The following is an 18,365-nucleotide window of genomic DNA, read 5'->3' on the forward strand; positions in this document are numbered from 1 at the left end:
CATTACGTAGTGTTCAACACCCCCACAAGAGGTAGCGGCATTATTAATGTGTTGCACCATCTGGCAACAAAAGTATCAATTAAGTCCGTCGCCTTAGGAGCCTAGATCTAAATCATACTGAGGACTTTTCAATAAACATTGAATTTTTCTACATAATTAAGTTCATTTACAATTTCTGTATTTAAGTACCTCCTTTCTTCTGGTTTTACAGAAGTAAACAAAGCCTTAAGAAGAGCGATGGTTGGCCTTTGGAGTCATAATTCACAATATTCAAAGAATTATTTATTGTTTAACAACTCACAAACTTATATAGAACAAAACTATTTTACTATAAAAGTTATTAATATTTAGAATTATAATAGACGACATATTTAAAATAATTCTGCCAAATGGTAATTAATGAGATGTAAGTTTTTGCTTAATTGCCAAAAAACAAGTTTCTGGGTATTGTGGGTTGTGATTCTAGAGATCTCGACTATTTATTACACATAGACGAAAAGTCATTAGAATATTATCTCGGTACCGAGTTCTACAATGAATGGAAAACAAAAAAAAAGGACAAAAACAAAAAACCTAGGCCTAGATAAAGAAGATCAGAACTCAGAATGTGCTAATACAGTATGATATTTAAGAATTATTGTTATTCAATCTAAACACTGTAAGAAAATTTGTTACACTAGGGGGCTGTGGTCTGAGATGAAAGGTAGTTTCATTTGACGAGTTTACTGCAAGAATGATGGATGTCACTTTCTTGTCGAAAATGAACCGAGACTGTCAGTGCATAGCTTAAGACATATAGAATGTACATAGAGAGTTGTATGGCATTAACACTGATAGTCATTGTCCAGTAATGATCGGAAAATCACAGTTAAGCTTTGAGCGCTAAGCATTTCAAACTTTCAATTGCTTCTCCTGCAAAATGTATTCCAAATGACATCCATCATTCTTGCAGTGGAGTCTTCATTTATAATTGCCTCGCTTGCTTCATCAAAAAATTTCCGCTAGAATCGGAATGCGTATATGCAAATAAGGCAGTATATATAATGTCACAATTAATATATTAATATTTTCGATGTTCTTGTAAACAGTTTCAGTGAACCTGAAAAAAAAATGTACACGTTCAAAGATATCTGATCCGACTAATCGATAATGATCGATAATTTGATGGTGTAAATGTGGATTCTTTAGTTATTACTTCTATGAATAGATGGCGAAGATAATAGTCAGAGTTGCCAATCGTAGATAAATATACCCGTGTTATAGAATTCAATTTTTCATCTCATTCTATTGATTGTAAACAACACTGAGTTTGGGTGGAAACCGCTGATATTTTCTATTAGAAGAATAATTTTTGCTTGATCTACGTAATCATTTTCCCTGACACTTTTTAACGTCTCCCAATAATGGTGCCACCTATTGAGAATTATTTCAAAGTTTGTCCATTTTTAACATCTTTGATTCTTACTTATCTCGTGGTTACAAAGTTCGCTTACACAATCATAAAATCGTAGGTCGGGTACCTTTGAACGTCAGTGTACCATATATTTCACTAAAGACATATTATAGCAATATTATAGCAATCTTTGTTAACTAAGAACGTAGTAAAGCAAAGTTCATTTTGCACTGACACTATTAGCTTGTACGTACTCATATAATTTCAAATTGTTTAATTAAAAGTAATCCTATTTATTTATAAATCTAATATTAATAGTATGAATAGGTTTGTGCACCCCTGAGTGCATTCAGGAGATGAGCTAGTAAATTTCTGTACTATGCGAGAGGGTCGAATGCAAAGGAGTGGATATTAGAATTGGGTCAACTTCCGCCTTAATATTTTATTACGATTATTTGTATGTATGTGGAATTTCGAACGCAGACAGACGAAAATGTTAAACAGTTACATTAGAAATTATTTTCAACAACTTATACACACATTTAAAGCTATTCATCACCCTATATTATACGAAACGTTTGTTAAAGTTCCTGAACAGCGATAACTACGTAATTTCCGTCTGCAATGTCATTGGCTGAACCGAATGGCTTGCGTTACTACGTGTTGCTGAACGCTGGACTCCATTTAGTCTAACGTATGTCTTAGAGGAGAGCGGACGGTCCTGGGTTTGGTAAGGTGGCTGTTGAGTTTCCAGCTTGTAACAGCGTTTCGTTCAGGTGGAGTTGAAGTATAACTTCTAGGTGAAATCTAATTTTTAATTAAGCAAAAATAAATAGAAAACAATAATAGCTGTAACTTTGAATCATGCCAGATATTTTCTGTTGCTGTAAGTTAAATGAAATTCGTGATAGTCTCAGTAACGATAGTTTAGAATGGAAATATTAAAATTCTATGCGATATGAATAAGCTAGTTAGAATAGCTTATGTCTTAAAGTAATTTTTCATTTCAGAAGACTAAGTGCTTTCATTCTAGAGAACCACTGGACTCTTGAAATTTCTGGAAGATCGTGTTACCTCACATGCAAAATTTATTCGTGGACTCCATTTTGTTAAACGACGTTTCCTGCAGCCATATCAATTTTCTTGTATTCGGACTCAAAGCAAAGCGACGCTAGTTAAATACGCCATTAAGAATGTCCGTTACAGGCTTGTATTTCGTACTGTTCGGGTAGGATTCTGGTAAATATCTTAGCCTTGTACATCTTTTCGTTAATACGACGCATGGAAAGAGGAAGCAAGTAAATTAAATTGATTAAAGAGATTGGTCTTAGGCCTAAATGTTTGGATGCAACTGGAAATTTTATCGCGGATCTTAAATTGTTAAAATGCCCACCATTTTGTGCAAATGGTAAAAGTGCAGTAAAATAGTTGGAAAAATGTATGTAGCGTGTAGAAACTAATTTGGTGAAGGTATTCTGAATGTCAGCCATTTTGTGTTCGTGTGTTGGGTAAAATTAACCATAGTATGTGGAGGTTTAGTAAGTTGTAAAAAAGCTTGGTGATGGTGAAATTACAACCCACTGCACTTCTGCCATTTTAAAAATTGCGTTCAAATTTTTTTGTCTTAAAGATGATTCGTATTTTTTTTCTTTGATAAAAGATACTCCACATAAAATTAAATATGATAGTTAATCTTTTTCTTTTTTAAGTTATGTACTCATCGATTTCTAAATTTGAAATGAAATTTAAATTTTTAATTTCTAGAGTTTTCAATATTTGTTGTCGATTCCAGGTAGGAAACCACTATTTAAAGTGCAAATAATGGAGCAAAATTAAAGGTCTTTAGTCGTACTTTCTACAGATAATGTTTTAATTACTGCAAAATTATTTTCCAGGACGCATTTAACTACTCTTGGTGTATTTCCTGGATGCAATATTGGACGCCTCTAAAGTCCCCTCGTCTTCGAGAGATGACGGGCAGCTGAAGCCAAGATCATTAGCGATTCATGTAGAGCTTTATCTTCATTATATTGAATGAGGGAAGAAATCAAATAGATTAGAATGTTTTAAGCACGTCATAGGAATAGCAGTAGTCTGATATGGCCAACCAACGTGTGGTAGAATAATGGGATTTAAAAAACCTTCATATTGAAATAAAGACTTTAGGAAAAATTCACGGGCTGAATTCCTGAGGCAGTGCATTTCAGTACGCGCCCGCTTCTCCGTTTGCAATTAAAGAATACAGTACGGGTATCAAACCCCAGTTCTCTGGTTTGATTTCTTTGTTGCACCTTCGGCAGCAGGATTCACAAAGGAGTATTTTAACTCTTAAACTTTTCTGGGATCTTAGTTCTAAGCTTCCCCTTCGAGAACAATCGAGACGTTCAGAATCGTCCTGCGTCGTTCTCTTCCCCAGAATAGTCTGTAACGTCGAAGTCTTCGTATTTTCTAAGTAACATCATTGAATATCTTGTTTTGTAAAGAAAGTGAGGTTGTGTCAACTCGTGTGCTCTTAAATTTAATTTAGAGAACATTTAATTCTTTATTGATCCATGACATCTTTAACAGAAAGGGCTTGAATACCTGAATGCGTTCAAACGATAGGTTTAAATATATCCTCATTTCAGGACTTCTGAGGAGTTAAATAGCTAAAAGTGCCCAGTTGTAATTCGTAGCTACGTTCTCACTACGTGATGAAATTGAGCAATCACGTGATAAACGTGTGTAATCTGGACAAAAACTTGATCCGTGACCACCCGAAAGCCACAGCGTGGTATAGTGGTTACAAAAACATTTTAGAAGTCAACAGGTGGTTCTCTATGTAAACTCTTGTGTGCCTCACTTTTAACTTGTATCCCTTAGTGTGAGATTAATTATAATGAAATTGTCTATGAATTTGCTAGTCTGAGATTCAGTTCTTACTAATACTCAAGGTGCCTACGTGTTTGTTCATAGCACGTACTGCACGTCTACAAGGCTCTGGCTGAAGTACGTGGCTTCCCGTTAGTGCAGTTGCTGAAATGTGTTGGTGCAATGTACCCAGTGGAGCGGAGCGTGTGATCCGGAATTCAGTAAGGTAAGGACTTGATAATATATTTAACCTCGTTTTCTTATATTTAAATGTAAATTATGAATCTTTCAAGAAGACAGCTGTTCTCTACAGTAATCTCGCTAGAGGTTTCGCTTTATGTAGAGAAAATAAAAAAACTACGGTGGGATTTGACTATCACACGATTAAACGAAAGTATATAAAGATAAGGAGAAATAAAGTAGGCCTTCTCTAATACAATAAAACATTGACTTAGTAAAATACTAAATTGTCTTAAAATGTATTATTATTATTATAAGTTTTCCGCTAGATGGCAGTAGTATGCTATGAGCTGTTCTCTTGTTACCAGTTGACAAGTACAGTGAACTCTATGGACGATTCAGTTCCTTTTTTATTAAAACAGTTGCATCCCACTTAATCAACATATATTAGACAATTTCTGATACATGACTATCCATTATCTCATACAGTGGAAGCCATAACATAACCTAAATAATATAAACAAGATAAATGCTAGAAAAGTTTTAATTAAAGACGATGAAATAAACCTGAATTTTAAAGGGTACAGTTATTGAAATCGCCATGTTGGTAAACAAAGAAACAATGTTAGGGAGCTGATAAAACAAATGTTGGGGAGGTGATAAAAATTGTAGGATAAGCAATCATGATCGGTTGAAACACATGGATACGTACCGTTTATTGGTCGAAGGTAGTACGATGTAGTAAAAGTGTAAGTCGGAATAAATTGCAAAATTATAATGTATATTGCAAGGATATGTCTGATTTAGAAACTCAATCTAACAATTTTTTGTGACTAATGAGCTAGGTTACACCATATGATAGCACGTCTAAAGTCACCAGGATAGTCTAGAAAATGAGGGCACTCTTAGAGACGGGATGTGAACAAAGTCCAAGTTATGTCAGCAGCTAGTCCAAATTGTATTTGTTCATAGCATAAAATCGACTGGCAGATTTCTACGCCAATAGTACCAAATATCCTTGTTATTTAGTCCATATTTCAGCGCTACAAACGTAAGGAGGGGATTTGTCATTACGCGAACAAGGATTGCAAAACAGTTCACCTTCGCCTCTGAGAAAGGGCTAAGCATCTCTGACCCGGTGACCTCAGTCACTGCCCTGTCTTTTACCAAAATAATGTCACCAAACCCACTCCAAACTTATAAAAATCTTCGGTACATCCCTATTACAGATAATGCTTAAATATTCCTATTCCTTTTGTACTAGTCACTCATTTGCTCTTTTCGTCTTTCAGATGTTGCCACTACTTCCGCGCCTATTACGAAGAAGCCCAAAGGGACACTTTTCAGCTGGCTGATGTAAGTCTTTAATGATTTATAATGTCCCAGTAGAACTTATCATTCAGTAATTTTTCTCGTTCTGTAACCAAATGAACATCAGGGTAAATGTGAGATGGATTGGTCTTAACAATAAATAACCGATATCACAACTTGAATATTTGGAACCCATATGATTGAGGTGATATATCATAAAATCAGAAGTATAAAGTTCTATCCAAAATTATTTATTAATTCAGTAGATTTATTTCTACTGGCAGAATTAAGGTCATAAAGCCTTCTCATCCACTCAGCTAGTATAACAATAAAGTAGCAGAAATACGGAAATAATAATAATAATAATAATAATAATAATAATAATAATAATAAATGGAAACAAGTTTAATTACATGTAATTCTAAGAATGGAACAATTATAATAATGTGAATTGAATTAATTGTTGAAATAATGAAGAAAATTGATATGTTAAAAATAAAAATCATATACTACAAAAAATTATATTTTAGGAAAGCTCACAGTCTAAGCAGTCTCTTTGACAACCGGGTTTTGAAATTAGTAAATGTCTGACAGCCCCTTAAGGTATGAGGTAGGGAGTTCCAATGACGAGAAATTGAAACTGTGAATGACGAAGAGTATCGGGAAGTGTTATGATGAGGTATACCCAATGTACCGGTGATCTGAGATCAAGTATTTAGGTTATGGTTGGAGCATAAATACACGAGACGACAGATAACTTGGGGTTGAGATGCGCAGAATTTGAAATAGAAGAGAGAGACAGTGTAAAGTTCTGCGATCGTTGAGCCGGAGCCAAGATAAGGATTCGAAAAACGGTGAAATGGTATCGTCGGTCATTGCACACGTATCTTATACACACATTATGAACACGTTGTAATGCTGCAGAAAGCCCGGACATGAACCACTGACCTTCAGGACACGCGCCTCTGCCCCTCGCCACTCACCTGACAATGACAACGCCACTGTAAGCTACTGATCACACAGTTATGAACCACTGATCTCTGGGGTGGACATCGGTACCGTACATGCGTCGCTGACTTTCTGGTTATGAATAACTGACTTCACAGGACAAACGTCTCTGACTGCTGGTAAGGGCGCCAATGGCCGTAGTGACGGCGCCATCCTTCGGGACGTGCGCCAATGTCCGTCGTGAATAAGCGCCCCTGACCCTTTGGCTATGCGCCTCTATTCCGCCGGTGTATGCGTCACTGATCACGCGGTTATGAGACACCGACTACAGGTGCATACGCCGATGTCTGCTGACATGGGCCTCTGTCCGCCGGTTTATGCGCCACTGACTGACGGCTATGAGCCACTTATTTCTGGTTCAAAGTCTTTGACTTTCGTAGACAGGACCCCTGTCCGCTTGGTGCTTACATCGTTATTAGCAAACAAGGGCGTCCAACCTTTAAGGTGTGTCAAGGTTCGCAGTGTGTTTGCGCCGTTAAGCGGTTAAGTGCCACACATCCTGTCTTCCCTGTCCTTCAGAGACGTCGAGGTTATGCGCCACTGACCTTCGGGATATGCGCCTCTGTCCCCTGGTACACGCGCCACTGACCTCGCGCCTATCCACTTCTCTTATCCCTAGACAAGGCATCAGGCGTCGGGGTCATGCCTTTGACTACGACCCGCGCACCTCTGACGTTGGGACGACGAGGCTAAGCGCCTCTGACGATGTCAATACGCGTCTTTGACGATGGGGATACGAACCTTTGACTTGGGGCTACGGGCCGCTGACCTTGTTCGTAAGCGCCGCTGTATCACGGGCTATGCGGCTGAGACCCGGGACTATGTAGCGCCTCTGGTCACGGTGGATGGCGTTTCGCCTCACAAACACCGGGTAAGCGCCGGGTACCCGGGAGAAGCGCATCTAGCATTCGGAACAAGCGCCTCTGGGTTCAAGGACAAGCCCCTCTGGCTCTGGGTCATCGGCTCCACTCCTGGTTCATACGCCTCCTACTCTTTGTGCGCGCGACTCTGACGTGGTGTAAGCAACGCAGACGTGGTGCACGCGACTCTGACATGGTGCACGCGACACTGACATCGACTGTGACATGGTGCACGCAACGCTGACCTCAACTATGCATGTACAAGTCTCGCCCCGCTGACCTTAGTACAACGCGTTTCTGACGATGGTGCTAAGAGCCCCTACACGCCACCTACGAAAAACTGACTTTTGGACTACAGGACATTGCCTTGTAAGTCATTAGTGATTTATAATATAGCACTAGATTTTATTATCCAATAATTTTTCTTGTTCTATATTCAAATGAACATAAGGATAAATGTGAGATAAACTGGTATTAACAATTATAACCAATCTCAGATCTTGAACATTTCGAACCCGTATGATAGAAGTAAAATAACCTACTAAAACCAAAACTATAAAACCAGTTCAAATTGAGATATCTTGATCACACGAATTCATGTAAACGAATTTGAATTTTCTAAAAGATTATCGATTATGAATAATAATAATAAAGCACAGCGTTGTTGTGTCTACATGACTTTTATAGACCTGGCTTGCTTGGGTGACGTTCGACGCTGACCTGGGAGACGTGCTACTCTGATTACAGGTAGATACGCCAATGTCGGCTGACATCTGTTATGTTACGAGTATTCTTGACATTTAGAAATGAAATTTACGTGTAAACGAACGGTCTGGGTTACGGAGAAAGACTGCGATAGAGTTGTAACACAAGACTTCCTACACGAAATGAACACTGCACATAGTCGCGACTGTAAGCTACTGATCTCACAGTTGTGAACCACTGATCTCTGGGGTGGACATCGGTACCGTACATGCGTCGCTGACTTTCTGGTTATGAATAACTGACTTCACAGGACAAACGTCTCTGACTGCTGGTAAGGGCGCCAATGGCCGTAGTGACGGCGCCATCCTTCGGGACGTGCGCCAATGTCCGTCGTGAATAAGCGCCCCTGACCCTTTGGCCATGCGCCTCTATTCCGCCGGTGTATGCGTCACTGATCACGCGGTTATGAGACACCGACTACAGGTGCATACGCCGCTGTCTGCTGACATGGGCCTCTGTCCGCCGGTTTATGCGCCACTGACTGACGGCTATGAGCCACTTATTTCTGGTTCAAAGTCTTTGACTTTCGTAGACAGGACCCCTGTCCGCTTGGTGCTTACATCGTTATTAGCAAACAAGGGCGTCCAACCTTTAAGGTGTGTCAAGGTTCGCAGTGTGTTTGCGCCGTTAAGCGGTTAAGTGCCACACATCCTGTCTTCCCTGTCCTTCAGAGACGTCGAGGTTATGCGCCACTGACCTTCGGGATATGCGCCTCTGTCCCCTGGTACACGCGCCACTGACCTCGCGCCTATCCACTTCTCTTATCCCTAGACAAGGCATCAGGCGTCGGGGTCATGCCTTTGACTACGACCCGCGCACCTCTGACGTTGGGACGACGAGGCTAAGCGCCTCTGACGATGTCAATACGCGTCTTTGACGATGGGGATACGAACCTTTGACTTGGGGCTACGGGCCGCTGACCTTGTTCGTAAGCGCCGCTGTATCACGGGCTATGCGGCTGAGACCCGGGACTATGTAGCGCCTCTGGTCACGGTGGATGGCGTTTCGCCTCACAAACACCGGGTAAGCGCCGGGTACCCGGGAGAAGCGCATCTAGCATTCGGAACAAGCGCCTCTGGGTTCAAGGACAAGCCCCTCTGGCTCTGGGTCATCGGCTCCACTCCTGGTTCATACGCCTCCTACTCTTTGTGCGCGCGACTCTGACGTGGTGTACGCAACGCAGACGTGGTGCACGCGACTCTGACATGGTGCACGCGACACTGACATCGACTTTGACATGTTGCACGCGACTCTGACATGGTGCACGCAACGCTGACCTCAACTATGCATGTACAAGTCTCGCCCCGCTGACCTTGGGACAACAGATTACATGCGAGATGATTACATGATTACAGATAGATAACCCACTGTCGGCTGACATCTGTTATGTTACGAGTGTTCTTGGCATTTAAAAATGAAATTTACGTGTAAACGAACGGTCTGGGTTACGGAGAAAGACAGCGATAGAGTTGTAACACAATACTTCCTACACGAAATGAACACTGCACATAGTCGCTTGTATATCGCATATTACGAGTATAATGGGGGGAGGAAGGTAAAAGAACTTAGAAATAAAAAGAGAAGAAAACGAAGGCAAAAATCCAGTTACGTTCCTATGAAAATGGGTGCACAAGACCGCACGAACTTAGGAGGGGGGAACCCGTGTTTGTGTCCTGGGCCGGGGTTTAAGTAGGCTATCTGTATTACCCCCAAAAGTTATCCTTTTTAACGCGTTGAAGTCACTTGGGTAGAGGGTCACGTCCACTTCTGATATTTTTCGATATCATAAAGTTTGCTTTGATTAATTTTCACTCTTGGCTAAGTTTTTAATGCATAAACATTCAATTTATAGCGAACAACGAAAACCAAATAAGAAATTTAAACATTAATTTTTAATTATTCGTATTTTAATTTAATTTATTTAATGTATTATTTAATTATTTAAATATACAGAATACAGAATATAATTGCAACAGTAGAAATAGAAATAAAATATTACAATCAATATAAAAAGAGGATACAATACTATTAACAAAATTTCAGGACCGAATGAGCAGCGCTCGTGTTCGGTCGCAGTTCAGATATATTATTAATATAAGAGGAATATGGAAAATAAAATAAAATAAAATAGGGACTAGTATTAAAATTACAGCTACAATGAAATTATATCTTACAATATTAACATAAAGAAGAATAATATCGTACGTGAATAAAGTAGAACAATTTATGAAAAAAATATACATATTCTGAAATTATAGAGTACAAATATAATATAGGCTGATTAATTCATACACATAGGCCATAAATTTATTCGATAAAATTGAAAATATTAATACGTTTCTAAATTTCATGTTACATGCTAGAATTCTGGGTGTAATTTAGCTAAAGAATTATAGAAGAATTTTAAATAAGCTTTTGAAAATCAATTGGCCACATTTCTTTGTCAGTATGCAGAAGAAAAGGAAAATGCAGAAGAGGTCTATTATTTTATTGTGGGTATAGAGGGAACTTGACGACAAATTTATAATTTCGTTAATTTTTTTCAAAACTATAAAAAATACATTGGTCAACACTTTACATTTGCCAATGGTAAAAGTGCAGTAGATTAGTCTGTGCATGACAAAACTTTTCTGGCCAATTAGTGAACAGTGTCTTAATGTTAGTCCATGTCTGTGCGGTGTGTCTGTGTTGTAGTGATGGTTGAGCAGTGTTGTTAAAATATTGGTGGTGGAAGTAATTCTAGAAATAGATTTTGAAAATAAGCTGAGTGGTAAATGTGATCCATATCTTCATTGCAATTAAATGTGGTGGTGGTGGTGGTGGTGGTGGTGGCGTTGGTGGTGGTGGTGGTGGTGGTGGTGGTGGTGGTGGTGGTGGTGGTGGTGAAAAATACTTAGCATACTGCACTTTTCTCATTATGAAATGTGATTTATAAATTTTAAGTAAATATAGCCCACGTATATGCGTCTGTTAATTTTTGTTTACGGGAACTTGAGTTTACATTTAAATTCCGCTGGAATGTCTGTATTCTCACTGCAAATGGGTAAATACCCGATGGCAGTGGTAATTAATTACACTCAATAATGACAATTGATAATAAATTAATAATGTTACTAATAATAATAAATACTAGTAATAATTAATAGTAATAATAATAATCCTAAATTAAATTAAGCACGATCATTTAAAATAACATTTAAAGCAAATCTAATTTATATCTTAACACTACGTTCGAACTAAAGCCCACGAGTATGATATGTTCATACCAGCACAAGTACCTTTCAACACTACACTCATTTCGCTGTCAACTCACTCACTGCACTGGAACTACGACACATTTCACTGATACTATCCTGATTTCACTAACTTCAAAAACATTTCACTGTTCAAATACTTTGCACTGCCACTATAAACTATAAAGCTTCTCTGACAAAAAAACACACTTCACTTATACAAAACACTTCTTCACTGATACAACACTTCAAATAACAAATCATCAGTTACACCCTTTAAATAGTGGCATACTACCGTCTGTTAGTAAAGTCTTTAGGCCTAATTTTAATACATTTTTGGTTATTGGTAACGCCTTTAGTAAGTCTGCAGGTAAAGCATTCCAGTCCCTGATAGTACGATTGAGAAAAGAAAATTTCCAGTGTCCGTCCTCTGTCTTCTTTCCCTCAGTTTATATGAGTGGTCAGAAATAAACAAAATCTGACTCAAATTATATTCTAAAATAATACATATTATGTAATAAAAATGAATCTTAAATTGAAATTCAAGATTACCGCTAATCGGACGGGAACTTCCCATTAGAGAACACGTTAATGGAAAATGTACAAAACTGGTTTGTGGTCGAGATGGATGTCAAGTTTTCATTTCAAAATTTTATATGTTTCGGTAACTTTTTTACAAATTTTCTGGTCTCCATGTTAATTGTCAAAAGGTGTTACTGCTCCTTCATTGGGTGGTAACTACTGCTAGGCCTACTGTCCAAAGATTAGACGTGAAGAAAGTTTCGTTTTATATAATGAATTTGATAAAAAGAAAGTTTCAATTTGGATCTACATATACTTTCCTCACAAAGGAGATCATTTTCAGCTGTGTACTAAGTTCTGTCACTAAATTTCTCTAAACCTAATAATTTGTTCCGGAACTATTATTTTGACAGCAATACTCTGGAAGGTAACACAAATAATAGCCATTGTAACTTGAAGGATTAGTGAAAATAAAACTTACGAGGGTTATTTTTGTGTGTATTTGTATGTATATTAAATCGTTTTAATGGAATCTGAATATATTTTTGGCATGAATTGTGACAAATTTCTTAATTTTTTGCCGAGGAATGTTGCCGAGAGATTTTTGCGACTAGAAGAAGGGAACCAGCGCCATGGACCAGATTCCTCCATCTCGTAGTGGCAATCGGTGAGTTCAGTTAATAAGTCACATAAGTTCTTAAATCGATTATCATCCTTTTGTAAGAAAGAAAACTATTTAAATGTAAAAATTTTAAACTTTGAAGAAAGAATGGTATAATTTAGGTGTTACCATAAATTTGATCTTTATCGTGACATACTATAACAATTGTACTATAAAACAAAATAACGCAAATTTATGAAAGTGTGATAGATTTACTTGTTTTACGAGATTGCCCTACATCTATTCTGTAGTTAACAATTTATTGCAGGATAGAATGAGATGAACCCGATTCAGGTTTCAAACTATTACACAGAAACTCTTAATAATGGTAATCTTAGCTGATCTGCATTTAACCAAAATTATTCTTGTAGAGAGATCGAAGTTCAAATTCCTAGCGCTGCTCTGAATCTGTAAAATTAGAATCGAGACGAATTACACAAATAAAAATAGATTAACAGAAAGCAATAGTTTTCTTATACTCTAAAAACAGAGAAGCATGGTCCCTTCAGATTTGGGATAAAAATTTAGAATACCTTTCAAAATGGGAAATAAACCTACTCTGTGCTAAAAAGAACCCTGTGTGTGTTTCGTGTGGAAATTTCATTTCTTTGAAGAAAGGTCTTGCATTCGAGCTATTCCATCTCAAATCGACCGAAATATAGAGAAAATTGACATTGCAATTTTTAAAGACAATGAAACTTTTTCTGTCCATAGACAACTGTGGTACAATGTTTTGTGCAAAGTTTGAGGCATCAGAACTTCACAGTGTTTAAATTAAAAATATATAAATTGATCGTATTTTCATAAAATTAGCAACTTTAAACTGTAGTGGCTCCTAAACCCTTTCACCCAGTGATAAAAATCATGGTTTATTTTGATGCTGAGAAGTTAAGTATTGGTAGCGGAAATCACACAATAAATTGGCACTAGCGTATATGCTTACGTCTTAGGAAGTGAAGGCTCTATAAAGTATAGGTAGGTAGTATCGTTCGCCATTTTTGTTCTTTCGTTGCCGAGATACCAGACGGGGAATCTATTTGCCACACCGTTAAACATTATCATGTCGTAGCTCCTATGATAATAAATCAAACGCACTGTAATTCAGCAAATAATTGAGCGGCAAATAACGTCCTCATGTGCTTTCTGCGAACGCCAACGAAAGAGCCAAAATGGCGGGCGATTATATTAAGTATTTATCCAGCCGTAGGAAATGCATAACGTCATCACCGAATCACAAGACGCACACGTTTAAATGTAGCTGACCTGCAACGTGATTGGCTGCCGGAAATTAGAGCGACGGGACTACAGATAATTGAGGGAACCCGTATTCTTTAATAAATGTGTATTCTAGTGACAGTTGAGTTAAAAAATTAAATAACACGAAAAAGATTAGCGGAGAAAAATAAAATCGAACAATTGGTAAATTTTAAATGACTTAGAATACATTGAACATAACTTAATATAATCCAACCTACAAATAATGTTTCAATCAGAACGCGTACAGCGTTAATAGCATCAAAATGCAGGCGTGTGAGTTTTCGAGGCGATATAAACATCGTGCGGGGCAATACATTCCTTCACTCTTCATGCATAATTCTGAAATACGTTTACTCTCACTATGAAACTGCTAAGAATCAGGTCGCTACTGTGAACATTAATATCCAACTTTTTGACGTTCGATCAGGTAACTGAGGATGAATTTCATTAGAAATAAGAAACTTAGAGTGAAATACGCAATGGCACAAAAAATATGGGTGTTCTGCAGATATCTTGTTTTAATTTTGCAATGACATTGTCTCAAACTGTTCTTTTACTCTTTATATTTTGTTCATGTACAGAATTCTAAAATATTTTCCTTGTTGCCTCAAATCTAGGCGGCGTGCATGACAGAGCAGAGAAGGTAACCCTTAACAAGAGGATCTTCAGGAAGATATCTGGAGCCTCATCGAAACGAAGTTAAGTATCAGATAAGAGATTTTATACTTTTCAATGCCATCAGAATTGACGTACAATATATTGCAAGTTTCGGACCAGAGAATATCTTTATCAGATTCGTATTGCAAAAGAAATGGTCTCAATTTTGGTTCTGTCCGATATATCAGGCTAGCCGAAACAACTGGATCAAATAGAACAGGCAACACTTCAGACCTTGGGAGAGACGAACCTGATGGCGGGAAGTAGTTGAGGAACGTAGGATGAAATGAGTATAGCGAAAATTCTTCGAGAGAATTAGATGAATTTTTAAACTATAATAATTATAAAAATTGTGAACGAAATTATTTATCAGGTTCCTGAGTAGTTCAAATATTTTTTAAGAACTCCAGCATTTCGCAGCTTTGATTGTGTAGTTCAGTCTACATAAACAAGAGACTTCATAAACACAATAAGACAGTAAAAGATGACTTCCTAAGATAATTCTAGTGAGGCAAAAGTGTTCTGAAATATCGTTTACTTGAAATTATTTCATATCTGAAAATAACTTTTTTTCAGCTCATCCTAACTCTTTAAATTTACAACAATGGTAACATTTGCACGTATGAGAAAGAGATAATTCGTAATATTTTTTATTTACCTGGACTTCATTTGTTTCAGTGTTTTCTCATGTTTTGAAGTTAATTCTAAAATTAATGAGTTTGTATTTTATTATGTGACGTGAATTTGAATAATTTTCTGAGAATTTCGACACAAAAACAATTATTTCTCCCACATGTATTAAATAGGGTAAGAATGTTTGTTATTCTATATGTGTGTGATGTGTGTTATTTAAGTTCTATATTTATGTAGTAGTATTATTCATAATTTGTCCGTACTGATGACTGAATTATATTTGTGTTTTAATATGATAGTTATTTGTAATTATTTGAAATTTTCAGTTTTTAATCGCGGAAAATAAATTAATAATAAATCACTGTTCATTATGTAAACGTGAAAACATCATTCCTATATTTTTTAAATACATGGTCTATAATTGAATTTTTATATTCCTGTGATACATTGAATTCTGCATTTTCTCTTTCAGTTTCTACGCCAGTTTCCTCGGGTACAACCTTTTATTCATATTTTCTATGTACTGCATTAACTGTGAATTGTAATATATTAAATGTAATATAATATAGAATATTATACTTTCTTCTTTTGAATCCAAGTAGCAAATATATTCTTCTTTCCCTTTTGCCTTACGGCGTCGGGTCTGCCTCCATCCATCTCCTCCATTCTCCTCACTTCCCCAATTCCTTGCCATCTCAATATTATCCATACACATCGTCGTTGGTTTTCCCTTCCCTCTCCTCCCTCCCTCATTGCCTCCAGTGCTTTGGTTTTCGTTCTTCTCCCATTCGCACCATGTGTCCATACCACTTCAGCTGTTTTCTTCTTAAATAAAATATATTTTAATATAATAACCTGAAAGTGATCGTTATGACTTTCAATTGATTACACTAGAATATAGTTCCAGTGTTTGTATGGTCTTGCAAGAAAAAAAAAATGCATAATTTGTGACTTGTAAGCACATTCGTTAAGATTTTCGTATTCTGTATAGGATTTCAAATTTTTTAATGTTTTAATTTGCAGGGTTCTGTAGAGATGTTTATAATTAAAACAAGTCGCTTCATATAATCAACACTTCTTTTCCAGCTGACCCACATGAATAATTAATTAAAACTAATTTCATTCGAGTGTTGCATGCTTCTGTTAGCCTTCATTAAGTAATGGGAACATAAATCTCATGTTCGCCAAAAAGTAGAAAATGTTTACGTACTTTCAGTACACAAATATTGCCGTAATGCAAAGAATATTTAGCCCTCGACTAAATTGTGATACAGATCTTAGAAACGTCATGTACCATACCTTATTGTTAACTTTTCTCTTACGAAATACATTCAAATTCTCACTGCGAATTATTAGTATTCGGATAAATGTGTATTGTCAAATTTTAATATAATAATTCGTTTGAAAACTTTTAGAAAAGGAAGAATGTAATTCATGTAACTCAGAAACTACTGAATTAAATTTGAATTCGAAAGTTACTCAGATGTAAAAATTTTGTACGTTATTATGTATTTCTAAGAATGTTCATGCCAAATTTTGTATCGAAATTTCGATTGTGATTTCCCAAGAATTGCTCGATGCCAATCTTGCTATTAAAGATAATGTTACGTTATCTATTTAATTCTCTCTTCTGTGAAACTTGTACCCTTCTTAAAAATCGTAGGAATGCGAAGTGTGTAGTGAAGCGAAACCGTGAACGTGTGATGCGAAATGGGGGAAGTGAAATAGTGAATAAAAGGCGAAACGAAATTAAAAGAAATGAAGTGAAGAATGAAGAAATAATTGAGAAAATTGAAGAAAGAATTGAGGAAACTGAAGAAAGAATAGAGAAAATTGAAGCAAGAATTGAGAAAATTGAAGCAAGAATTGAGAAAACTGAAGAAAGAATTGAGAAAACTTAAGAATAGTCAATGAAACAAAATATATCGAAGAAATTAATCGTAACTTAAGGATATAAAAATCTATGAACATGGAAGAAAATAAAATTCAACTAACAAAGCAGCGTAATCTGAGGCGCGAAGAAGGGTACAAGGATTCTTTAAAAAAAAACCAATCGCGGAAATTTGTGGACAGTTCTCTGGGAAGTCACATTCACAGTGTGGAACTGAACTAAGTTCCAAAGTTCTTTTGTATTTATTTAACTCTTAGTTTCGTTGCCGGAACACAGGTAACCCTAGCGAAGGTTTCAGTACTTCCAAGATCGGAGTTGCTTTACAGAAAGAAAATTCCAATCGTGAAGGATATTGATGAAAAATTCAAGTTTTTTCATAAAAACGTAATTTAAACGCCGGAACTTACTGACGTTTGAAAACTTCTCGGACAAAACATAGTTTCGCAGAAAGTACTGAGAATCATGTTCCCAATTAAAATACTAAAATTTAACAAATGTTTTGATTTAGAATTACTGACGAATAATTAAAATATAATTGTCTTTTTCTTACACTTTTAGGGTTAAGTTAGATTGGTATTAATCTATAGGACTGAGAGTCCGTGATAGATTCCTACAGAATGCAATTCTTAAGGTTTCCTAAAGGTTTCCTTCTGTGATTTTTATATTGTCTGTATATTTTTGGCTTTATTTACTTGTATTTTTGTGTGTTGATATTAAATTGTTATTAACATTATACATTTTAATTTTTGTAAATGTTATTAATTTGCTATAATATTAGGTCGCTCTTATTGTCTGGTTTATTTTTTCTTATATTAGTTTTAATATATAATTATATCATTACGTAATTGTTTTCAGGATGGAGTACGAGTTAATATCAAGTTATTCCTAACACAAATTTCTTCTTTTATCTTAGAATGTTGTTAGCTGACGAATGTTGAATTTTTTCACTGAAATGCCACGTTCATTTCTACCTCAACATTTTGTATTATATAAATATGTTCCTAGAAATCCTGTAAATATTAAATCTTAATTTGTATTTACTATTACCACAACTGTTACTAGGCAACCTAGCCCGTTCACTTCCTCAATCTGAAATCTACGTACGTTTTTTTATTATATTATGTATGAACTTGTTTCAGAGTGA

The sequence above is a fragment of the Periplaneta americana genome, chromosome 2 (genome assembly GCF_040183065.1).
Source record: "Periplaneta americana isolate PAMFEO1 chromosome 2, P.americana_PAMFEO1_priV1, whole genome shotgun sequence".
NCBI classification, from domain to species: domain Eukaryota; kingdom Metazoa; phylum Arthropoda; class Insecta; order Blattodea; family Blattidae; genus Periplaneta; species Periplaneta americana.